This window comes from Mustela nivalis (assembly GCF_964662115.1).
Source record: "Mustela nivalis genome assembly, chromosome: 1".
NCBI lineage: Eukaryota > Metazoa > Chordata > Mammalia > Carnivora > Mustelidae > Mustela > Mustela nivalis.
Genome location: NC_139020.1, coordinates 26380693 through 26407216, shown reverse-complemented (window position 1 = coordinate 26407216; position 26524 = coordinate 26380693). Strand labels below are relative to the sequence as shown.

Genomic DNA, 26524 nt, shown 5'->3' with positions numbered 1-26524 from the left:
AGTAACTTTTACTGCACTTGTCAATTAGGATTCCACTTTAGAGGTCACTTAAAAGATGGAGTTCAGCAAAACAAGCATGAGTTTTCTTTCCACAAAATGGGACATTTTCTTTCCTGCCCATTGGAAGAATAAGGTCCATTTTGTAATTAGAGGATAAACACTACAAATAGTGTTTTGCCATTGTCATTACTGCTGTTGTTTTGATTTTACAAGTGGACCGAAGAGCCTTGACCATGCACACTAGTTTTTCTCATATAGGCTCTAACCTGAAGAAGGAGGTCAATAGAAGATGGTTTTGACCTATGGATGTTACATGTGTATATATTGTGTCAGCAATGGCCTAGGAAGTTCCATTTGTCTTGCTGCTTCAACAATTAATTTTCTCATGTTAATAAATTAACAATTAAGTGATCCAAATAAGCTAATTAGATTTCTCAAAAGATCATTATTTGTGAAGATTATATTTATTTATTGGACAGAGAGAGAGATCACAAGTAGGCAGAGAGGCAGGCAGAGAGAGAGGGAGAAGCAGGCTCCTGGCTGAGCAGAGAGCCTGATGTGTGGCTCGATCCCAGGATCCTGAGATCAGGACCTGAGCCAAAGGCAGAGGCTTAACCCACTGAGCCACCCAGGTGCCCCACAAAAGATCATTTTTAAATATGCTTTTTCCCTTGGATATTTGTAGACTTTAATACCAAGTTTCTATGTATCTATTCATCTATTTTTGCCATTTACACCTCCCTAAAAGGATGTTATTTACAGAACAGATATTTACAGTTTAAATTGTAGCAAATTAATTTAAATTTTAATTTAATTTAATTTAATTTAAAATTAATTTAAAAGCATGAGCATAACTCATGACCTATGTATATCGCTACATATTATTTCTATATTGTCAGTCATGGAAGAATTATAGAGATGTAAGTAAAACATGGTGTGAATTTTATTAATAAAATAAAATTTTAATTTTAATTTAAAATTTAAGATTTTAAATAAAATATTTAAAAAAAATGCTGACTTAAGTAAGTCAGTATTTTTTTAAAAGATTTTATTTATTTATTTGACAGACGGAGATCACAAGCAGGCAGAGAAGCAGGCAGAGAGAGAGGAGGAAGCAGGCTCCCTGCTGAGCAGAGAGCCCAATGTGGGGCTCAATCCCAGGATCCTGGGATCACGACCTGAGCCGAACGCAGAGGCTTTAACCCACTGAGCCACCCAGGCGCCCCTGAGTCAGTATTTTTTAGAGCTCTTTGAACCCTGTAGTTGCAACTTCTGTTTTGGACGTTGGTGACCATGTTTGAAAATCTCCAAGAATTTGTTCGGGAAAATGCGAACCTTTATTTTAAAAGGGAGAGGATAACATTTTTGCTTTCTAAGCTGTACTTGTCTGCATTAGAGCTTTGATAGGATCCTGATGGAAAGCCTAATTATCCTTGGCCCTAAAATGCCTGAAAAACTTAAAGGGAAAAACAGATTTAAATTACTGTAGTTCACTGTTTGGGGCTCATTCATCTTACTTTTTTGCAGCTATAGTGAGATACAATGATAATTAAAATATCAATGTGGAAAAGACAGGACTTCCTTGTTTATGACAAAGAGAAGTTGTAAATAGTTTTGATAGTGTCATAAAGATGGCAAAAGGGAAGTTGTGCCAGGATCATGGAGCAGAAAGGCATTGCAAGCTTATGATGATACCAAAAATAGCAAGTGATAAAAAAAAAGTTTGACAATATTTAATAAGTGTTTTGATATTTTTAATGACTACTTCAGGAAATGAACACTATTGAGTAGACAAGTATAAAGCTATTTAAGATATTAAATTAAAATGCAAAGACCAAGAATTGATTGCACCAGATTGCACCATATTAAGGGGAAAAAAAATGAAGTAGCTATTTTAGATAAAGCCTTGAAGTAGATCTATTTTTAAAAATCATAACTATCCTGAATTAATACAAGTTAAGTTGGGGTAGATTCAAACCAGGGACTTAAAATTCGTACTCTGAAATACATGAGCGTGAAGTTTATCTAAAAATTGCTTAGATAAATAATATGTTTCCATGAGAAAAGTTCATATAAATAAAAAAAGTCAGTGTGAAAAACTATAGTTAAATTAGGCAAGTTGGGACTTCTTGTATTATAATTCAGTTTTCATTTGGAGAATGCCAGAAAAAAGAATCTTATGTGTTTCTTAAGCTCTAAAATGCACAAATATTTCATTTTTCTTACCAGCAGAGAACAACATAGGAAAAAGGAACTTCTGGGGGTACATGGCATTTTTGCCCGTGATTAACCACTTAACATGCAGTGTGGACATTGCAACTAGCTTAATCATCATGAAGCAGGCAGTTACGGTTTTTCATTTGTTTATTTGTTAAGATAGATTAATAATACAATTAATAATAAAATTTATTTGTTAATGACAGGACATGTATTCTTAGGACACTATCAGTAATCATTTTTAGTTGAAAAAATGTTTTGCTAGACTTATTTAGGTATGCTGCTTTTTTTGCCCCAAGAAATTGTATAGTCCTTCATAAAAGAATTTTTCCCATTAGTCAAATATTGTAGGAAGAGAGAAAGCAAAGAAGAGGAATAAAAGATGGGGAATAAGTACGTAAAACAAGGAGGGGAAGATCTTTACAAAAGATTAGGGAACCGCTTCATAAAGAGGAGAAATAGGTAGTAGAGATCAAGAGAAATGCCAAAACCATTTTGTTGATATGGCCATATACTGGCTATCTACAGGAGAGCTTCTAAGTGCCACTGGACATTTGTGAACATTTGTGTGTGTGTTTGTGTGTGTGTGTGTAGAATGGGGGAATGAAGGGAAGGGAGGCATTGGTATTTATTTTTTTATTCTGGGTCAGTTTCCTATTGGATACAGTTACCACAGTTGTTAAGATTTTTTAAGAAAAGGAAAAGACTTTTGCAAATATGTTTTACTTTTGCAAATATATTTCATACAACACATCCGAGTTTATCCTACATATATTTTGATACAATTTGTCAACCCATAGTCCTCAAGAAGCAGAATCAGTGGTTGATAATTATTGTGCATCTGTGGTTGATTAACTCAGTTGGTTGAATCACGGAGCTAATGAGGCGAAAGCCTAGGTTTGCTCCCCATGTGGGCTGGTAAGTTTTTCTCTCTTCCTGAGCTACAGACTACCGTTCAGACTCAGGCCAACTACCCCATGGTTGCATGCTACTGACCATAAGGACATTGGACATCCAACAACATGCCTGGAAAAATCCCCAACTACACACCGTTATCTGCTTCCTAATGATTTAGCAGTAATATTCATGAAGCATCAATTATGTACTCAGTATTGCTACAAAGAATTCACAGGAAATTTTCTGTGGCCTAAGGACACATTAAGGAATAAGCAATACTAAGAATTATGTAAAGAGAACATATGGAAAAGAGACTAATTCATAACTGCCAATTGGATGTACTTCAAATTGCAAGTGAAGCAAAATTCCACATGTTGATTTTTTTTTTCTTCAACAGCTAAGTGTCTTAATTTAAAAGATCTAAAAAAAAAAAAAAAAAAAAAACACCCATAGGCTGGCATCCCTTGAGTTCTGAACCAACCATGAAGTAAGACAAAGAATGGGAAAGAAGAGGCAGACAGAAGGTGAAAATATCATATTTATTGTGGGTAAAGACTACATTAGAGAATGTAGCTTATCTCTGTAGGTGAATCAGAACTTACTCAGCTATTCAGACTAGAAAAACCAGGTCTCCCCTGTGGGACAGGCTCCATTTTGTTGCCTGATAGCTCTTTTTGTAGGACGGTCATCCCCCAAGAAAATAAGGCAGCAAGGAGGGTTGCTTTATGCATGGATAGTTTTTTCTTGCAGACCTGTCAATCAGATTGGGTCACTGGGAAGACTGACTAAAAGGAGAGAGGCTGGATTGTTCTATATGAAGAGAACATCAGCAATGAAAAAGAATTCCTGCCACCCCCAACCTCACCTACACAAAATCTTTTCAATTGAATAAATGGCCAGTGTAAGATGAACAAGGGGGAAAATGCCAGAAAGTACAATGTACTATGTACATTGTAGTACACAAATACTCTTGAAATTTTAGAGAGTGTAGCTTGTAGTGGGTTGGTGCTTCCTCTGGTCTCCCAAATTTCTGAGAGTGGATGGGTCACATCATATCTACCACATTGTGACCATAAACATGGTCATAAAGAAATGCTTGAATAGGAAATATCTGCATACCATGATGGAAAAGTCATATGCAAGGTAAATATTTTGGTGAAATAATTCATTTTACTGATTTGCTATCACAATGTAAATTTAATCTAATGAAATATCCCCATGAAAATGTATCTTTTCACTGTGTGCCATGTTCACTCTTGAGGATTTGCAATACAACGATGCATTTCAGCCCTTGAGTGTTTGGCTTTATCAAAGTGTTTCCCATACTTTTAATAAGGAATGCCTTTGTAGCTGGTGTTTGGTTTTTTTTTTGTGTGTGTGTGTGTGTATCTTTTTTCATCCTTTACTTTCAAGCCATCTGTATTTTACATTAATGTCATTTCTTTTTTTTTTAATTTTTTATTTTTTATAAACATATATTTTTATCCCCAGGGGTACAGGTCTGTGAATCGCCAGATTTACACACTTCACAGCACTCACCAAAGCACATACCCTCCCCAATGTCCATAATCCCACCCCCTTCTCCCAAACCTCCTCCCCCAGCAACCCTCAGTTTGTTTTGTGAGATTAAGAGTCACTTATGGTTTGTCTCCCTCCCAATCCCATCTTGTTTCATTGATTCTTCTCCTACCCACTTAAGCCCCCATGTTGCATCACCACTTCCTCATATCAGGGAGATCATATGAGCGTTGTCTTTCTCTGCTTGACTTATTTTGATAAGCATGATACGCTCTAGTTCCATCCATGTTGTTGCAAATGGCAAGATTTCATTTCTTTTGATGGCTGCATAGTATTCCATTGTGTATATATACCACATCTGCTTTATCCATTCATCTGTTGATGGACATCTGGGTTCTTTCCATAGTTTGGCTATTGTGGACATTGCTGCTATAAACATTGGGGTCCACGTGCCCCTTTGGATCACTATGTTTGTATCTTTAGGGTAAATACCCAGTAGTGCAATTTCTGGGTCATAGGGCAGTTCTATTTTCAACATTTTGAGGAACCTCTATGCTGTTTTCCAGAGTGGTTGCACCAACTTGCATTCCCACCAACAGTGTAGGAGGGTTCCCCTTTCTCCGCATCCTCGCCAGCATCTGTCATTTCCTGACTTGTTGATTTTAGCCATTCTGACTGGTGTGAGGTGACATCTCATTGTGGTTTTGATTTGTATTTCCCTGATGCCGAGTGATATGGAGCACTTTTTCATGTGTCTGTTGGCCATCTGGATGTCTTCTTAGCAGAAATGTCTGTTCATGTCCTCTGCCCATTTCTTAATTGGACTATTTGTTCTTTGGGTGTTGAGTTTGCTAAGTTCTTTATAGATTTTGGACACTAGTCCTTTATCTGATATGTTGGTGTTTGGTATTTTAAGATTCAGAAATACTCATCGAAATGAGTATTAGCTAAAATTTTTGCAGTAAAATTTTATACTGTCTAGTCTATTATTGACAAAGAGAGAATTTATTCTCCAATTATGTCTCTTAAAAAAAGGGAGAGCATACCATATGGAAAAGAACATTTTTTCATGTTGTAGAAATAATAAAAACTGTTTTGCGTTTATACTCTGTTGCAATCTATGGAGAAAGATGCTAGGAATATGTTTGTATTACTGCAACTGTTACTTTAAACATGAGTAACTACACACACACACACACACACACACACACACACGATTTTTGTAAAGCTGATTCCACATTTGTTAATTTTTTTTAGAATATTACTTTGGTCAATAAAGACATTCAACTTAAACCTTGATATAAAGCATTGATTTTTTTGTTTTTTCCTAAGGAGAAAAACCACCTTGGAAACTAAACTTGGCTATATAAGTGAGAATAACTCAGTATTCATTGGTTTGACAAATCTTTCAAGCATCTCTTTTGTGCCAACACTCCTCAAAGCACCTGGGATAGAACAGTCAACAAAACAGACAAATCTTCCTGCCCTCATGGAATGTACATTCCAATAGGAGAAGCTCATCCCTCCTCTACTTCTCAAACATTTTGAAGTAAATCTCCTTCAAATTTAAATAAATAAAAATATTTGTCATTGTAGGATTAAAAGCCCTTGGATGGGTTTCTAAACCAAGTAAAAACAGAGGTAGGATTTGGGTTGGTTGAACCTGTTTGTGTACTCTTCTTCAGGGAGGCAAAGGATGATAAGATTATACTAGTACATTTTATGTATTTTAGAACCCATTGGAACCTCTCCTTGTGAAAACAAGCAATTAAATATTACTCTTGATCCTTCTTAGAACTTTTTTCTCTTCTGTTCTCTTCCCTATCTCGAGGAAACTTGTAGTAACCAATGTGTCTTAGCAACTTTTCTTATCTAATTCATCTGCATTGTATGACTGAATATAACTGAATTTTCAGTCTTTAAAACAACAGACTAAAGTAATGATGCCAAACTTTATGATTCAAACTCTAACTCCTTTGCTTGTTATACTAACTTTATTTTTAATACACATGACATATTGCCCAAATATGAATCTTTATGATAACTATCAAGTGCAAACCTACACTTTCTGTCTAAACTCAAGACTTTTTCAACTACCCTGATTTAATATAGATTAAAACAGAAAATACGTTATTCCCTTAGTAAAGAAAAAATTTGGTAATAATCCCAGATTGATGATTCTCCATCACTATTCTAAATTGTAATTACTCTTTAAATATATGCATTATAGTCTAATAAGATAATTACATGTTTTCTTATGGAGTTTCTGGATTTCTGACTTGTCTTAAGTGGACCTGTATTATATATTAATGAATATCTTTTAAAATGAATTATCAGACAACATACTTTAAATAAAATATTATTTAATTATGATAAAATGGATGTTTTGTTTGAAAATCTCTATGAATTCTACCTGTTATTGTGGTTTACAAGAAAGTTTAACCTGAATTTATATATAAATATTGGTTAGATTTAGGTTTCAATCTCGAGCTTCCATTTAAGAATGATACATGGAGTTTTGTAAAATCTAAGATTCACAGACATTAAAATTAGTTCAATCTCTTTAATAATACATGTGGTCCTATTATTCTTATAATTTGATCTTTGGAAAAGTTGTTAACAAAAATGTTTTAACTATATTTAAAAGGAATAAAATTTAATTGCAAAGATCAAGATTATGTAGGAAAATCTGTAAGAAAAATGCTTTTTACAGAAGTAGGCCTTTTTTAATGAAAATAACCACCAAGTGCACCTTTTAATATGTTTATTTATTATGTTGATAAAACCAGATGACAGTAGACTTCAACTTGGATTCTTAATGCTTTTTCAGCAGTTATCTCAAAACAGAACTCTGAGCATTCCTCACATTCCTCACGCTCTTCTCTGCAGAAGGAAAACAGTCCAGAGAATCAGAATTCACCAAACTCAAAATTATTTACTCTTACTTTTTAGAAAAAAATTATTTATTTATTTGAGAGAGAGAGAGAAAACACGAGTAGAGGGGTGGGACACAGATGGAAAGAATCTCAAACAGACTCCCCCACCACTGAGTGCAGAGTCCCACGTGGGGTTCAGTCTCAGGACTCTGAGATCACGACCCGAGCTAAAACCAAGAATCCAACACTTAACAGACTAAGCCAACCAGGTGCCCCTTTTTACTGATTTTCAGTGAATTTTCTCCTTCCTTCCCCCCCCCCAAAAAAAGGCAAAAACAACCCAACATCTAATTGTCTAAACAATACTAAGAAATATTTAACACAATTGTGCAGAAGAAACAATAGTCTGTGTCTGTGCCTCCACCTAGTGCCATTACCCCATAGGTGGTAAGGGTAGGAGGGGAGGAAAGAGAAGGAGAGACAGAGAGAGAGAGAGAGTGAAACAGAAAGGGAAAAATACAGCGACCTAAAAGATTTATTAAAACAAACAAACAAACAAACAAACAAACAAAAACAGCATGCCCAAAGAAAGAAAATTAGCCCTTCACTAAGAATCAGATGCCCCGGGTTGCTGGGTTTTCTATTCCAGATATATTACTTTAAGCAGGTATGTTAATTGCTCTGACCTTCAGTTCACTGATTTGTAGATGAGGATAATAACACCTGCTCTGCTTAACTTTTAAAGATGTGATAATTATCAAATGGTAGATGTAAAATATAGCTTCATATAAATGTACAATCATGGTTGTACCATTGATGTTCATAAGAAATGTTGCTGGGAAATACTGCTAGATTTTTTTTTTCAGTTAGGCATAAAGTTCTGAGGCTTAAAAAATAATATAGTAGCTAACTATATAATATTTACTATGTACTAGACTTATTCTAACCCTTTTAGTTTAATTAATTCATTCTTTCATTAACCGAATAGGGTAATTATTTTTATTCCTGTTGTGAAGGAGAGAAAAGTCAGCATGCACTGATTAAATGACTTACCCAGGGTCACGATGCAAAAAGGGCATCAAAATATCTGGTCAACTCTGTATCAGCAGGGCAGTCTCTTCTATAGGATCCTTCCACACAGTTTTTCTGCCTCTGTTGAAACCTATCTAAGTAAATGAGAGGGACATATGGGTGTCCTTATGGTGGTGAGACTTCCTTCTGTAGCAAGTCCCCAGTCTTTAAAAAGCACTTTCTTGGGATGCCTGGGCGGTGCAGTCAGTTGAGCTTCCAATTCTTGATTCCCGCTCATGTCGTGATCTCAGGGCTGTGAGAGTGAGCTTCACGTCAGGCTCCACAATAAGCGTGGAGTCTGCTTGAGTTTTTTTCTCTCTTTCTCCTTTTGCCCCTCCGGCTCATGCTGTCTGTCTCTCTCTCTCTCAAAGAAATCTTAAAAAGCCTTTAAAAAAATAAAAATAAAAAGCACTTCCTTGACCTAAGTTGTTATTTAGTTCCCTATTACTAGCAAGCATGAATACCTACAACTGAAGAAAGAAAAATACTTCCACAGTTCACTACCCCTATTGAAGAAAGGAATTTTACTATGATTTGGAAAAATGATAGTGAAGGGAGTAGGAAGGGTCAAGTATGAAATCAGTTTTTAAATAGTGATAGGACTGTATAAATGTGATAGGACTGTATAAATGTATTCTTAGATGCTTATTATGTATATGGGGAAAAGAGTTTTGTAGTATTCTAAGCAATAAACCTTTTGAAATAAAACATATTGACCATGCTTGATCAACATATGTAGGAAACTTTTGTACATACACATGCACATGTTAACATTTCAGAAGCTCAGGCTGAATAGTTAAGTAGATCTATTCTCTGCACCCTGGAAATTTATCTTTCAGGAACTACCATTATCAAAATCAAATATGTGCAGTTAAGTATAGTGAGCATTGATGCATAGTTTGTGAAGTGAATAAAGCAAGTGAAATTAGTCAAATCTGACCCCAAATCTGACAGCACTGTGCGCTTCTTTCTAAAATAGATTCTATTTTAAGTTGTTAGATTATTTAACCAAAGTATATATTTAACATATGTAAATACTACTTTTAAGTTTTGCCGATCTAGTTTCTTCTCTTCCTATGTTAAAATGAAAAAACAAATAATAAGATGTTCCTTTTCTTTAAAATTGAAAGCGTCATAAGGAATACTTTTAATCATTTAGCTGGAAGTAAATAACACTACACATACATACATATTCTTCTCTTTTCATATCATTTTCTGTTTTTAAATAATAAGAAAACATACATTTGGACAAACAATGCATGGAGCTTTTTAGAAATCAACTTCAAAATTATTTTGAAAACAGTTAAGGGTTGCAGGTCTACCTTGTGTCACACTTGAACTATTTAATCAAACAAAATATGCAATGATCATTTTATTCATGTACATGCATCACATCTGAACTTTATCTTTTTCTTTTCTATCTTTGGTCTGAAGTTTGGTATGTGATTGACTAGAGCAGATACTACACCAGACACTTACTTCTTTTGGTGCCTTCTAGATAACATCACACTGTCAGACAAAGTTTGCAGCATACATCCCATCAAGTGCACGATTTTTTGTAATACTGAAAGCACAGAGTGAATTTTGAAATATGTCACAGAATTCTTCTTACTTTACAGATTTTAACTTTACCATCAGTGTGTACATCCACATAAAGCTCGTCTAAGTTTTGTTTTGACCCCTTCCCCCCCAACATTCTCTTTACACTTATTCTCAATCACATCCCACTTTTAAAGGTACTCATGTCTTAACTGTCATAACTTGCTTGAAGGTAAACTTCCGTCCTTATGTTAAAGAACTTTTTGTAAGACACCTGGGGGGCTCAGTCAGTTGAGCATCTGACTCTTGATTTCCACTCATGTCATGATCTCAGGATGCTGGGATCAAGCAGGGCATCTGCTTCAGAATTCTTTCTCTTCCTCTCCCCCCGCCACTCTCTCCCTCGATTTCTCAAATAAATAAATAAATAAATCTTTAAAAATAAGAACTTTTTGGCATGTTTTATCATTTCTGCAAGATTTTAAGCTTTCTGAAGATATGGGCCTATTTCTTGCATAGCGCCTTACACATATGCAATACTCATTATTTATTAACTATTAAAGGAATGACGGCAACCTTGATACTGTTATAACGTTCTGGTTATTTTTTCTGAGCCACAGCAGAATAAATCCAGTAAATAAGGAGTTGGCATAGACCCTGACAGATAGGAAAAAATTTACATCCTGACAACCTGACAAAGAAAGAAAAATAAATGAAGTTGTTGAAACCCAAATTATGAAATATGTATGATACAATATGTAATACAATATAAATACATAAAAACCACATAGCTTATAGACAAATAACCAAAGTCTTTGTTAGAAAACTTGTGTTGACCTTATGCTATGCACACAATAGGCCACATAGACACTTGATGCTATGGCAAGTTAAGGAAGCACATTCTTTTTTTTTTTTTTTAATAGATTTTTTAAAGAGCAGTTTTCTGTTCAGAGCAACATGGAGAGGAAGATATGGAGATTTGCAAAAAACCACCTGCCCACCAACACATGCACGGCGTCCCTCATTACCAACATCCCCCAGCAGAGCTGTGCATTTGTTACAGTTGATGAACAAATTGATACATCATTATCCCCAAAGTCCATGAAGTTTACATCAGGATTCACTCTTGCTGTTGTTCTTTCTCTGGGTTTGGACACATATATAATGGCATCTATTGTCATTATATTATATAGAGTAGCTTCACCATGCTGTGTGCTCATCATCACGTCCTTCCTTCTAACCTGCTGCTGTAAATATATGTGTGTAGGGTTTTGTGTGGACGTATGTTTTTAACTCCTTTGAGTGAATACCAATGAGCACAAGAGCATGTTTAGTTATAAGAAAAAAAAAAAGTCTTCCAAAGTGGATCTACCATTTTGCATTCCCCCCAGCAGTGAATGAGCATTCCTGTTGCTCCACATCCTTGACAGCACTTGGTGGTGTCAGTGTTTCAAATTTTGGCCCTTCTAGTAAGTGTAAGTTTTGTCTCAGTGTTGTTTTAATTTGCTTTTCTCTGGTAACTTATGATGCAGAACATCTTTTCATATGCTTATATACACCATCTCTACATCTTCTTCGATAAGGTTTCTCTTAAGGTCTTTCGCCCATTGTTTAATTAGGTTGGTTGTTTTCTTATTGTTGAATTTTAAAGTTCTTTATGTATATTGGATAACCTACACACACACACACACACACACACACACCCCTGTCAGATAGGTTTTTTGCAAATATTTTCTCCCAGTAAGTGGCTTGTCTTTCCATTCTCTTGAGGCACCCTCTTCTTTGTGAAAAACTATTGTTGCTCCAGTATAGAACTGGGACACTATGTTTAACTGAAGTTCAATAACTAATTCATATTAATGACACCTAGAAAACTAAATCTACCTATAAAACAAAAATTGTAACAATATGTTCTGTTTGGTAAGTCAAAATATGCAATTATATATATATATATATATTTATATATATATATATATATATATATATATATATATTGTGTTTTGTTAATGGAATAAAGTTTCAATTCTGAAAATAATATGTGGAATATTCCCTTCTTTAATAATGTCATATAAAATCCATAGTTCTCTAAGATCTTTCTTATAGCCAAAGAAGTAGGGAACAATAGAAAAAAGAACCGATTAAACTGTGTTCAATTCATGTACAAATCACTTCCACTCTATTTTTTTTTTAGTTACACATAGCATTTTGGGAAATAAAAAAGCTCTTTATTCATGAAGGTAATATGAATAAAATTATCTTTGTTTTACTCACAAAATGAAGGTTGTTGATAAACAACAACAAAAAACAATGTTGTCACTCTTATTAACGTCATAATAGAAAAAAGATTGCTTGCAAAATATGAACAGTAAGTTCCTTCTAGAGCCCCTGACATAGTTTCAAATGTAAGCATCCCATGGAATTTTCATTCGGTTCTCCTGGAGAGATGTAAAGACTGATTGTAGTCAGACCACCAATATGGGAATAATCTGGAGAATTCCCATTATGGATCTGGAGTAAATTTGACACAATTGACTACAGATGTCAGCATATGAATAACCCATGTTTTGCTAATTCTGCCCACTCTTGGTTCAGCCACACCCCTTTTAAGGAGAATCTGTCATCACACATACAGAAGATATCCAGACCTGTAGAATGGCACTACACCAGCACAACTACAAGTTAGTGGGAAGGTGGAGGGCAATTTTATCTGAAATCAAAATTATCTTAAAGTATCAGTAATACACAGTGCATGTGTGAGGATAAAATCAGGTTATATGTAACTTCTAAAGTAGAATGTGTTATCTGTAATTGAGAACAAACATTGGAAAACGGTCTAGAGAGATGTGGTGAACAGAAAACTGAGGTGGAGACACTTTTGTATATTGTAGAATGAAGTACCTCTACCCTCCTGGGAATAGCATTAATTAATAATTACTCTGTTTTTGATTCACCAAGCATCCTTATATTATGCTGGGCATACTCACCTGACTGCAGAGAAACAGTCCTGTCAAATAATCCAGTGGCCAAAAGGGAATAATGAAGTCATGCCCTTCCCTACTGTACTGCCAGTATTGCCTTAGATCTAGGACTTGGTCTTAACTGGACACCATTGGCTTACACTCTGCTTGTTTCCAAAAGCTTAACCCCTTACTTCTGGAGATGCAGTTGGTGAAGTTATATGAATATTTAATATCAAGTCAAGGAAACCCTCATGGTGCCCCCCATTAAGTAGAAACGAATGCCTTGGCTTTATGTTTTTGTTGCTTAACTCTAATAAAAACTCCCATTTTGCTAAGCAGAAGTTCTTTTAGCTCTTCCTTCCCATGAAAGCTAAAATTAGTTGATATATAAGGCATAGCTATTAAGTGTTCAAGAAAGATGCTAGACTTACAAGACTGCTTCGTATGTGAGCCTCACTTATATGTAAGTCCGGAAGTAAAGTATCATACATACTTAAGATAAATGCTCTTCTTCTTTAAAAAAAAAAAAAAAATGAGTGTAGAGCCTGATGCAGTGCTGCATCTCAGGACCACAAGATCATGACCTGAACCAAAATCAAGAATCAGAAGTTTAACTGAGCGACTCAGGCAACCCTAAGATAAATGTTCTTCTTAAACAAAGATTAATTTAAAAAAAAAAAAAAAGATTAATAACATAACCAACAGTTTTACCAGTCTGTAACTTTTTTTTAAGGTTGTATTTATTTATTTGAGAGAGGATGTGAGAGAGAGAGAGAGAGCAAGCACAAACAGGGGATAGAAGCAGACTGCCTGTGGAGCAGGAAGCCCAATGCTGGACTAGATCCAAGGACCCTGGGATCATTATCTGAGCTGAAGGCAGATGCTTAACCAACTGAGCCACCTAGGCGCCCCAGTCTGTAACATTTTAACTTCCCAAATTTACTAATTTAAACTTGATGTTATTTACCTTTTCAATCTCTTAATATATTACTAGAACCTATTAAAAGATCCAAGAAAGTAGAGCATTTATAACGTACATTTTGAATTTGATTTCTTTTAAATCTTGTATTAATTTATCTTGGGCCCTCCCTTTGGGAGACAATCTTGGCACCCTAAATTATAAATTAGTCAAAGCCTAAAAGAATCTGTTAATTACTTGTGGGCCAAATTTCTAGGTCCAAAGAGGCCAGATATCCAAAAGCAGCAGAAAAGGCATTTAAAATTACTTAGGTAGTATGCAATATGAAAATTGAATGTTACTCAAATTCTCTATTTTGGAAAAATAAAAATTGAAATATATAATTCCAGAGTTACTACAAAAGTAATGGTTAAAACCCTAAATCGTTTAAAATACCAGCGTTAACTACACACTTAAAAACTGCATTCTTCTCCCCAATGCATGATGGGTAGCGTTATACCAGCAAAGATAACTAGACATGTGTTATCTTTTTCTTCATGCTCATAAATGTTGGATTAGAGAAGCTAATGTTAGAGTTATCAACTGAACCACACAAATTGCTTAGCACCAGACTTATAATTTGAGAATGCTCAATAAATACTAATACCTCTCTATTCATATCTATCTATTAAGGTTTTTTCTTTTTTAGGATTTTATTTATTTATTTGACATACAGAGATCACAAGTAGGCAGAGAGGTGGGCAGAGAGAGAGAGAGAGAGGGGAGAAGTAGGCTTCTCGCTGAGCAGAAAGCCCAATGCAGGGCTCGATCCCAGGACCCTGAGACCATAACCTGAGCTGAAGGCAGAGGCTTTAACCCACTGAGCCACTCAGGCACCCCCATTAATGGGTTTTAACATGATTTTTAAGTATATATATTAACTCATATCAGTATGGTAAAACCTCACCTTACTTTATTATATTTATATTATATCTATTAAATTAATTAATAATTAATTATATTTATTAATTATTAATTAATAATGATATTTATTTAAAACCTCTCATTCCAATTGAAATGTTTTCATCAGCTTCCATTTGACAAAAAAAGATAATGAATGGTCTTGAGTTCTTAATGTGCCTTGGTTCTTAGTTATTGTAAGGGTAAAAATAATAATCAATTTAAATTTCTTTAGTAATTATTTGAAGTTATTTAATTCCAAAAAAGGCTTTGTTCTTTGTTTATTCATTCTAATTCTCTAAAGAAATTCTAGGCAATATTATTTGAGGACTCCATTTATATGATTTAATGACTACATTCTATAGTGTCTCTAAGAACAATTTGTGGAAAAAATCTTATTTTTTATGAAAATAATAATTCTATTAGAAGCCTACCCCTTGACCCCCATGGCCTCAATGAAGTATTTTGACTACAAGAATATACAAGTTATTGTATATTATCCTTACTCCCATCTAGGTTTTGCTTTTAAATTTCACTTTGTGTTTGATGTGGTTTTATTTTCTTCAGACTTAAGCTTTATTTTGTGAAAACATAAACTGAGGCATATGAAAAAATTTTAATCATTCATTTGGGCAAAAATCGTCTCACATCAGGAAGGACCAAACCAAAAGTGGTTAGAAACTCTCAAAAGTGCTCCGCCAATAGGAACTAAGGGAAAGACCTTTATAGAGAAGACACTGAAATAAAGCAAGAAATTATTTGATTGGCTATTGCTTAAGTAGTTGCTATATTTGGAAAAGCCTAGTTGTTGGCTTGTGATTGGGCATCCTTGGGTAAGTTGAAGCATTACATGCTTAGGTTTGGGATTGCTTATGAAGGCTACTCAGACATTAAGCCACCTCAGTTTAATGGCTTCCTTGTTTAACTAATTTAACAATTTCAGTATGTTTTTTTATTGTCATGAGCTCCTTTTCTGCTTTTTAATGCCATCTCTTCTTACCACCCCACTACCCAATCACCACTGTGCAAGTGCCACCTGCAACCACAGCATACCAGTTTCTTTTTCTCCACTCTTATTGAGGAACACTTGGCATACCTCAGCTCTTTAAGCCAAAGGCATCTAGCATGGTAGTTTGATTTACATATATTATAAAATGGTTGCCACAATTTGTTCCACTAATATTTATCTTTTCATAGAGATGCAATAAAAAGAAAAGAAAGAGTAGGGGTTGGGGGTTGGTCCTTGTGATGAGAACTCTTACAGTTTCCTCTGAAAAACTTCCTATCCATGCCACAGCACCCACCCTGTTTCTGTCCTTTTTTTTTTTTTTTCCCCAACTTTCCAACTTCTGGTTCAAATAAGTTAGAATCTTTCAAGTAGTTTGCTCATGCAATTTCCTCTTTTAAAGATTCTCAGAGCATGTATCACTAAAGAGGCACAGTAAAAGGCAGCATTATTTCTTACCAAAATTTTGAAGACATTTAAACAAAAGTTGATGTTTATTCAATTTTCTACTTTGTCCCATGCGCCACATTTTAACAGTAAAACTTGTGTTTATATCCCTTGATATGGCGAGCAAGGAAAACATAGATGGAAAGACGGTGATGGGGGAATTCCTAAAAATGGGAGCAACTTCGGAAATGGAGGAGACATTCAAGTAGAGGAAATAGAAATGAAACTGACTCATGCGATAGATGAGTCCAAAACAGTAATTTGGCTGGGAGGTCAGCAAACTGTAGCCCCTGGGCTAAATCCAGGACCTGTTTTTGTAGTCTACTTGCTAAGAATGATTTTTTTATATTGAATATATGTGTGGAAAAGCAAGCAAACTTATTTGTATGTAAAAATTGATGAATTACAATTTTGTTGTCCAGAAATAAAGTATACTGGAACCCTACCATTTTCCTTCATTTCATGCATTGTTGGTGACTCCTTTCATGCTCTAATAGCAGAGTCAAGCAGTTGCAATAAAGAGCTTATGACATACAACACCTAAAACTTTTCTTATCTAGCCCTCTACAGAAAAGCCTGCTGACCTTTGGTTTAGAACATTTCCCTAAGCTAATTTTTCCTAGCTGATCAAATCAGTGTGCATTGACTGACACTCTGGGATTTCAAGTTTAAATAAACCAATAATCAGCTGGTACATTCTGATTTTTCCAGGAGTGTTTTCTTGACAATCACACAAGAACAGTGCTCACAGTCAGTAAAAGCAGACGCCTTGGTGTATTTGTTCCTTTAAAAGAAAAAATACAAGTTAAACTGTTTATTTTGTTATTTTGAGATAACTAACATTTTATGTTGTAAGACATTAAACAGAAAGATACCATGTATTATTTATTGGGTTTTCTCCAGTAGTAACATCTTGAAAACTGTAGTACAGTATCACAACTTAGATACTGACATGAATACACTCAACATCCAAGATATTTCCATCACCATGAGGATTCCTCATGCTGCCCTTCTACTGTCACACCCCTTCCATCGCACTCCCACCCCTGCCTTAACAACCCTTACACACTAATCTGTTTTTCATTTCTATAATTTTATTATTCAAGAATTTGGAAATTAGTTATATGGAATGTAACCTTTGGAGTTGCAGCGTAATCTCGGGTCACTCAGCATAATTCTCTTGAAATCATCCAGGTTGCTGAGCATATCAACACTTGGTTCTTCTTTTTTGCTGAGTAGTATCACATCCTATGGATGTGCCATAGTTTGTTTGTGACTACTCATCAGCTAAAGGACATCTGGGCTGTTTCCAGTTTGGAGCTATTAGGAAAAGAATTGCTGTAAATATTCATGTACAGGTTTTTGCATGAATATAAATTTTCATTTCTTTGGGATACATGCCCAAGAGCCAAATTGCTGGGTTGTATGGTAAGCATATGTTTTGTTTTGTTTTTTTTTTCTTTTTTCTGGGGGGGTGGGAGGAGGTTTGGGGGAGAGAGTAGGTGAGGAGGAGAAGATGAGAGAGGACAAGAATCTTAAGCAGGCTCAACATCCAGCATGGAGCCTGACACAGGGCTCAGTCTCACCTCCCTGAGACCATGACCTGAGCCAAAATCAGGAGTCAGACACTTAACCAACTGAACCACCCAGGCATATGCTTAGTTTTTAAAAGAAAATGACAGATTGTTTTCCAGAGTTGCTGTACCATATTACATTCTCATCATCGATAACATGAGTGATCCAATATCCTCACCAATGTTTGGGGTTGTCACTATTTTGCTTTGTTTCATTTTAGCTCTTCTAATAGGGGTGTAGTGCTATCACATGGTTTTAATCCACATTTTTCTAATGGCTAATGCTGTTCAGCATCTTTTAATGTGTTTACTTGCCATCTGTATATCCTCTCGGATGAAATGTCTCTTCTTATCACTTGCCCATTTTCCATTTGGATTATTTGATTATTTTTTTTTTTTTTTACTGTCGAGTTGTGAGAGTTCTTTATATTGTTTAGATACTTGTCCTTTGTCAGGTATATGGTTTGAAAATATTTTCTTCCAATCTGCAGCTTGTCTTTTCACCCTTTTAATGGACTTTTTTATGGAGCAAAAGTTTTTAATTTTGACAAAGACAATTTATCAGTTTTTATGGGTTGTGATTTTTGTGTCAATTGTAGGAACATTTGACCTAGCCCTAGATCCCAAAGATTCTCTTTGAGGTTATTACCTCAAAGTTTTATACTTTTATGTTTACATGTAAACATAAAAGTATATTTTATATTCATTGTAATATAATTATATTCATTTTATATTCATTGTAATAGCATTGATCAAAATGAATTCATTTGGTATTCATGTAGATGTCACATGTACTTCCATAGGTGTTTCATTGTAAATTAGCATTTCTCAGAGGACACTTAAAATAAGTGTTACTGAAAGTCCTCATTACACATATTGCCGAGATTAGTACATTAAGGATCATATACTTACATAGTACTAATGCATTTCTGCCACTTAAAATACTGCATTACCCATTTCTGATATCTAGCAAATATCTAATATCTCAGAGTGGTTGTAATCCACTCTGAGTTCATTTTTGTATAGGATGTATAAATTTTGTATAGATATAAGTAAAGTTTCTTTTTGTGCCTGTGGATGAGCAATCACTCCATTACCATTTGTTGAAAAGACTACATTACCTCCATTGAATTGGTTTTGCATCTTTGTCAAGAATCAAATGGTCATATTTGTGTGGGTCTATTTCTAGCTTCCCTGTTCTGTTTCATTGATTGACATGCTTATTTCACTGAAATACCTAAGTCTTGATTACAATCAAATGGTAATCTATTGTTATATTTATTATTAATGACACACTATTTTATAGATATTTAATATTAAACCCAGTGTCAGTATATTAAATAATATACTATTACATAATACATCTTGAAATTAGACAATTCCTCCCAATATATTTTTTCTGAAATTGTTTTAGCTATTCTAGATCCTTCCTTTGCATTTCAGTATAAAGTTTAGAAATAATTTTATCTATCGCTACCAAAAATTTCCCCTTATATCCATTTGAGAAGAATTGACATCTTTACTATGTTGAGACTTGTAATCCATGAACATGGTATGTCTTTCCAAATCTCTTAGGTTTCTTTCATCAGCATTTTATAGTTTTCAGCATACAAGCTCTATACATTTTTTAGACCTATACTTAAGTGTTTACATTTTGAATTATTTTAAATTAATGTTGTATTTATGTTTCTATGTTTTATTTCCTTTTTCTTTTCACCTTATTACTCCAGCTAGAATAAAACTCAAAGCATTAAACTGAATAGATGGTAAAAGTGAATGTCCTTGACTTATTGCTGATCTTATGGGGACAGCGTTTAGTTTTTTACCATTAAGTAGAATGCTTACTATAGCATTTTCTTTTTTAAAAATAGAAGATCTTTGTCAAATTGAGATGTTTCCCTCTATTCCTAGTTGTCAGAGTTTCCAATCATGAATGGGTCCTGAATTTTTCTTCATCTATCAATATCATCATATGATAATTCTTCTTTAGCCTATTTATGGTGGATTATATTGATTGATTTTCAGAATATTGAACCACTTGCATCCATGGAATAGCCTTCAACTGATCATGGCATATAATTCTTTTTATATATTGCTGAATGCTATTTATGGGATACAGTATTAAAGATTTTAAATCAGTGTTTGTGAGGGATATTGGTCTATGTGTTTCTCTTTTTCTGATATTTGTGTTCACTATCAGGATAATATTCGTCTCATAAATAAATTGGAAATTGTCCCCTCTAGTATTTTCTAAAAAAAAAAAAAAAAAAGTGTAGAATATGTGTGTGTGCTAAGTCTTCTTTAAATATTTGTTGGAATTATCCAACAAAACTATCTAGGCTTGGAGTTTTCTTTTTAAGAGAGTTTTTTTAAATTACAAATTCAATTTCCTCAATAGATACATGGTTATGCAAATAATCTAATTCATATTCGGTGAGTTGAGGTAATTTGTATTATTGAACAATTGGTCCACTCTATCTAAGTTGTCTAAGTTCTGTGTTTAGGGCTTGTAGTTTTCCATTATTGTCTTTAGATGTCTGTAGTGATATGCCTATTTCACTCCTGATTCGCAATTTGTGTCTTTTCTCTTTTTTATTTGTCAGTCATGTTGGAAGCTTGGCAAGAAGTTTATCTATCTTTTCAAAGAACAAACTCATGGATACATTGATTTTCTCTACTGTTTTACTGTTTTTCAGTTTCATTTATTTGTGCTATTATTATTATTTTGTTTTATTATTTTACTATTATATTATTATTTTTATTTTATTTTATGTATTTTTTATTATTTATAATGATATTATTATTATTATTTTACCTTTTTTAAATAAAAATATTTACCTATTTTACTTAATTTTACACTTCTTTTTCTTGATTCCTGAGATTGGAGTATGGATTATTGTTTTGAGACTTTTCTCTTTTCTGATATATTCAATTAGTACTATCAATTTCCCTCTGAGTACTGCGAATGTGTCCCACAAATTTTGCTATGTTCTATTTTCATTTTAATTCTCTTCAGTGCATTTTTCTTTGATTTCCTCTTTGATTTATGGCTATTTATAAGTGTGTTAATTAGCTTCCAAATGTTTAGAGATTTTTCTTTTGTATTTCTATTATTGGTTTCTGGTTTGATTCCATTTTGGTCAGAAAACACACTCTGTAGGATTTCAGTTTTGTTGATAATTGCTTTATGGACCAGGATATGACCTATCTTGGAATATATTTTTGGGCATTGGAACAGAATGTAAGTTCTTTTATTGTTGGGTGTATGGTCTAAAAATATCAATTAGATCCTGTTTGTTGATGATATTAAGTTCTATATGCTTGCTAATTTTCTATCAGTTGTAGTAGGTATGTTGAAGTTTACAACTATAACCATGGATTTGTCTATTTTTTTTTTCTATTTTACCAGTTTTTATTCCACACATTTTGTAGCTCTTTCGTGTATACACATTCAGGTTTGTTATGTTTTCTTCTTGGATATTCCTTCTTATCATTTAATAATGTATATTTCTGTCTCTGGTAAATTTTTTGCTTTGAAGTTCTTTTATTTGATACTAATGTTATTCCTGTTTTATTTGATCAATGTTTTCATAAGACATAGATATAATGTGTATGAATTACATGTAATACATATATGTGTATATAAATATATATATAACATATTCATGTGTATATATGTGTACATATATGTAAAACATATGTTGTTTCCATGCTTTTACTTTAAATCTGTGTATATCATTGTCTTTGAATTGCATTCCTTTTGGACAGTAGATAATTAAGCCACATTTTTTTTAAAATCCACTAAGCATATCTCTGTCATTTAATTTGTGTATCCAGACGTATTACATTCAATTAAAAAATTTTTTAAGAGAGAGAGAGTGGAGGTGGGGGCAGAGAGAGAGAGAAACTTAAACTGGCTCCAGCCCAGCTCAGAGCCCCACGTGGGCCCAATCTCATGACCCTGAGATCATGACTTGAGCTGAATCAAGAGTCAGAGGCTTAACCAAATGAGCCATCCAGGTATCCCTCAATTTAATTGTTGATATGTTATGGCTTAAGCCTGCCAGTTGAGTCTATGTTTTTTTCTCTTTCTTTTTCATGTTATTTAAATACTTTTATGTTATTTAATACTTTTAATATGTTGTATGTTATTTAAATACTTTTTAGAATTTTTAGAATTTCCTCTTCCTAGTATTTTTCAGTGTATTTCTTTGTGTAGTTTTTTAGAGGTTGCTTTATGTATTAGATTTTATATACATAACATCACAGTATACTGGTGTCTTCATTTTACTTGTTCAAGTGAAGTACAGAAACTTTACCTCCCTTTTTTTACCTTTAATCCATACCCATTTATAATGAGCTTAAGTGTTTCCTCTACATACACTTAGAGCCACATCAGACATTGTTAAATTTTTGTATCTGCCATCAAACATAATTTAGAAAACCTCAGAGAAGGAAAGTCTATTATTTTTACTCATATTTTTGTTACTGAATTCTTTATTCTTTTCTAAAGGTCCAAGATTCTTCTTTTATTATCTCCTTTCTGTTTAGACAACTTCCTTAACTATTCTTTCAAGGTGGGGCTACTATTGAAGAGTTCTAATATTCATCCTTCATCTGATAATGTCTTGATTTCCACCTCATTCCTAAAGGATATTTTCCATGGACATAGGATTCTGGATTGACAGTTCTTTTCTCTCACCCATTAAAAATGTTGTACTCCTTACTTCTGACCTCCCTGTTTCTGATGAGAAATTTACTTACCAAAATTGTTTTTCCTCTGAAGGAAGATTATATTTTTTCTCTTACTGCTTTGAAGATTTTTTCTTTGTCTTTAGTTTTCAGAAGTTTGACCAAGATATGTTTTGGTTATGAATGCCTTTGTTTCCTCTTGCTTGTGGTTTGCTCAGCCTCTTAAATCTACATGCCTTTTACTAAATTTGGGGAGTTTAGGGCCATTATTTTTTTAGCATGTTTTATGACTTGTCCTCTCTCCTTTCTCTTTCTGGGACTCCAATGGCACAAATCTTTTATCTTTTATTATAGTGCCACAGTTGCCTGAGTCTATCTTTACTTTTTTTTTTTTTTTTTAAGTGTATTTTCTCTATGTGGTTCAGACTGGATCATTTTTATTGTTCTCTCTCCTTCTGAACTGGCTCTTTCCTTTGCCTCTTTCATTTTTTTATTTATCATAGTTATCATACTTGTCAGTTCTCAAATTTCTATCTGCTTATTCTAGAGAGCTTTTATTTCTTTGATAAGGTTTTTTGTTTGTTTCCACAATGTTCATAATTTCTCATCAAAGCATTTTCATGATAGTTGCTTTAAAATCTTTGTAAGATAATTCTAAAATTTCTCTTATCTTGGTGTTCACAAGTATTGATGTCTCTTTATATTCAGTTTGAGGTGTTTCTGCTTCTTTTTATGACAAATGATTTTCCATTGAAACCTGGACATTTTGTGTATTATGAGACTCTGGATATTATTTAAACCTTCTATTTTAGCTAGCTTCCTCTGACACTACTCCAGCAGAGAAAGGGGGTACACCTTGTCATTGCCAGGTATAGCACTGACACCTGAGTGGGAAGGCTCTGTTTTCCTGCTGGGTGGGGGTGAGAGTTCCTATTCCCCAGGAGGCCTCCACTGATACTTTCCTAGCTAGGAGGGATATCAATGGTTTGTTACTGACCCCGTCATGGCCTCTGCTGTCACCTTACAGATTGGGAAATTGTAGGGTTGGACAGTTTCTAATGTCCTGGACCTCCATTAGGCTTCCTCTGTCTAATGCAACCATAGTAAGGAAGGAGAAAGTCACCTCAGTATTGTAGGGTTCAGGTTGAAGTCCAGGATCCCTATGTAAGCTCCACTGCCATTACATTGGGTTAGGGTAGGGAACTTGTTATCCCTTGACAGGGACTAAAGTTCCAGTTTCCTACTCAGACTTCCTTACCCCATTCTATGGTTGGGGAGAGGAAATTGGGATGCTTTGTTCTAGGCTACCAAGTGTCTGCAGGAGACTTTTCAATGGGCCTTTGCAGGTATGGGGGTGGCTGTTTTTGTGATATCTGACTAGAGCAAAGTAGTATTGCCCCAGTGCTTTCTGTCTTTCTAGGCTGCTCCTTTCCTGGTCTTTTGGCATCAAAGAACAGGTTTTTCTTGAGGCTTCTCTGGTCTGCACCAATTGGTGTCTCTGGGTTGCTGGTTTCTTCCACTCCAAGTTTTGGATAGATGAGGTAAAAATAAAATCCAGGGAACTCACCTCAGTGTTGTTCCTTGGGTTCTGAAGTCCCTGGCTGTTCTTTCCTCTTCTCTCTATTGTTCAGAATCTCCTGATATTTGTTTTATGTACTATGTCCAGAGTTTTTAGTTGCACCTAGCAGGAAGATTAGGAAAAACTGTCTACCATATTTTCCTGGAAGCGAATCCTCCCATTTCCTTTTTTTTTTTTTCTTTTTTCTTTCTTTATTCTTTATTTGGCAGGCTAGCATACAATTTTTGCCCTGTTTTCTATAGGAAACTTAAACAGAATTAAGAAAAGTAACTAATAAATTTTCCATTAAGAAGAAATTTTGAGACAAAGAAGCCATGTCTATCCGTAATGTACTTTTCAATATCCATTTCATTTCTACCTTCCAATTTCTTCTAGTTTGTTTCTTGACTACTTTAGCAACAATAAATGCTCCTTTAGTGTTTTATGGCAACTCTTACATTTAGAAGTAAGCTTTTTTCACTAGAAAATTCTCATTGAATGACTTCTGCATGGGGGCATGTTCATGTGATTCATTGCTGTTCCCCTGTGCCTGTCACAAGGCCAACCCACATATGAGTTCTTAATAAATATCTGCTGAATAAGGGGATGAGAACTGAAAATTTAAATTTTTCATTCTATGAGAGCTTATCTCCTTTATTCTTGCTGTGCTGGAGCATGGGACACATGTGTCTGCCGCCTGTGCTTGATTCCCACTGGGCACCCTAAGCATGTGCTTAGGGCATTAGCAAAATTTGCCCGGAATTCCTCAATCTAGAATAAAGCAATTTTAATTTCAGCACACGTGTCAGTTTTTGCTTTATGGTGTAGCACTGTTTGAATTTTGAATTACAAATGAAGAGGACACCAGAATGGTTCCCGTGTGTGTATGTGTGTGCACCCGTGCACATTCGCTCCTGTCACTTCTAAAGAAAGTGACCTAAAGAACATGACACAAAAAGACCACAGACTGTTTTTACAGTCTGTTTCCTAGATCCTGGAATCTTTATGTGTGTGTGTTGGGGGATGGGGGATGATGAGTTTTTAAGCTAATCATGGTTTGATGATCTTTTAAAATCTTTGTCCTGTGATGTGCAATGTGTGGGCATGCATACATGGCGGCGGGTAATGTTAGTCCATCATTTTGTGAAGTCCTGAATATAATTTTAAATTTTTTGCAAGTAACGATACTTGAGATACAAATCTCCCATCCTTGAACCGTTTTTAAATGCAGGTAATAGAACATGATTCTTCTTAGTACCCCTGAGTATGTTTGGTTTAAATACTCATCATAATACTCGCTTTCCCGTTTGGCTTTAGAGTCTGCTTAAAGTAATGGTGAAGATTGAATTCACTATAGTTTGGTTAGGAAGTCTGGAAATGTTCGTCCACCGACACTTTCGTCGCCTGCTGGAATGGAAATTCACTGGGGCGGGGGGACCATTTCATTTTATTGCCTAAGAGGTGTTGATAACATACCCTACATCTTTCCAAGGCATCTTTCGTGCCAAACCGACAAACTGTAGCTAGTGAAGGAACAGAAAGAGCACTTCTTACATGAGTCACTCTCAGCAAACTTACACAGCAGCTGTGCTAGGTACTGATGAGGATTACCACAGAACCCAGTTGCAAGATTTTGTGTGGTTGAGGAGACAACTGCCTCTCTCCGGGGACCACTTCGAAGGGGGTGGCTATAATGCATCCCTACTGTTGCGGGTGGATTTTGTGGCCAGGCAGTACAAAATCAGTGCCAGATAAAATCAGAAAGTAAGAGAAAGCGAGAAGAATCTCACAGATTTTAAACCTTAATGTGAGAGACTACAACAAATGTCCTGAGCTTGTTGCATTTACTAGTTAGAAAAAAGGAGACGGAGGAAGGGATGCCTTTAACTCAGAAAACTTGCAGGGCTTCGGTCTTTTCATTTGAGAACCATTTGGGTGTGTTGTGAAATCAAGTTGCAGAGTAGGCATGTTCAGACCTCTATTTGCTACAGTTAGTAGGAAAGATCCCCCCCCCCCCACCTTAAATAAAAGAAGCCAGAGTTTTCTGTGCAAACTGAAACAGGCGTTGCAAGAATCAGATTCACTTTGGACGAGTCTTCACATTCCAAGTCATCATTGCATTAGGCAGCACAATTCCATCTCTGGTTGATGGGCAGAAAAAGTGGGCAGCTTGCCAGGTAGACGTTTCCATGACTCCCAGCCCCCAAAGGTGATGCGTTTTTCAGCTAATTCAATGAAGAGTGGGCTGAACTTTGGGTCTAAACGAGACAATAGCTGCCTTCGCAGTATCAGCAGAATGGTTGATGGGAAT

At 34.8% G+C, this 26524-nt stretch overlaps 1 protein-coding gene across 7 annotated transcripts in view; it reads left to right on the top strand.

Moving 5' to 3' along the window:
- LOC309843691 (uncharacterized protein) overlaps nucleotides 1-26524 on the top strand; it is a 560969-nt gene that overhangs the window by 403781 nt on the left and 130664 nt on the right. Inside the window, exon 3 of one of the 7 annotated variants that reach the window (XR_014300286.1) lies at nucleotides 1068-1163. The exons of 5 other annotated variants lie outside the window; for them this stretch is intronic. The gene's annotated coding sequence lies outside the window, so the exon portion shown is untranslated. Of the gene's footprint in view, nucleotides 1-1067; nucleotides 1164-26524 lie in introns of those variants that run through there. One more of the 7 variants, XR_014300287.1, reaches the window with a different exon arrangement.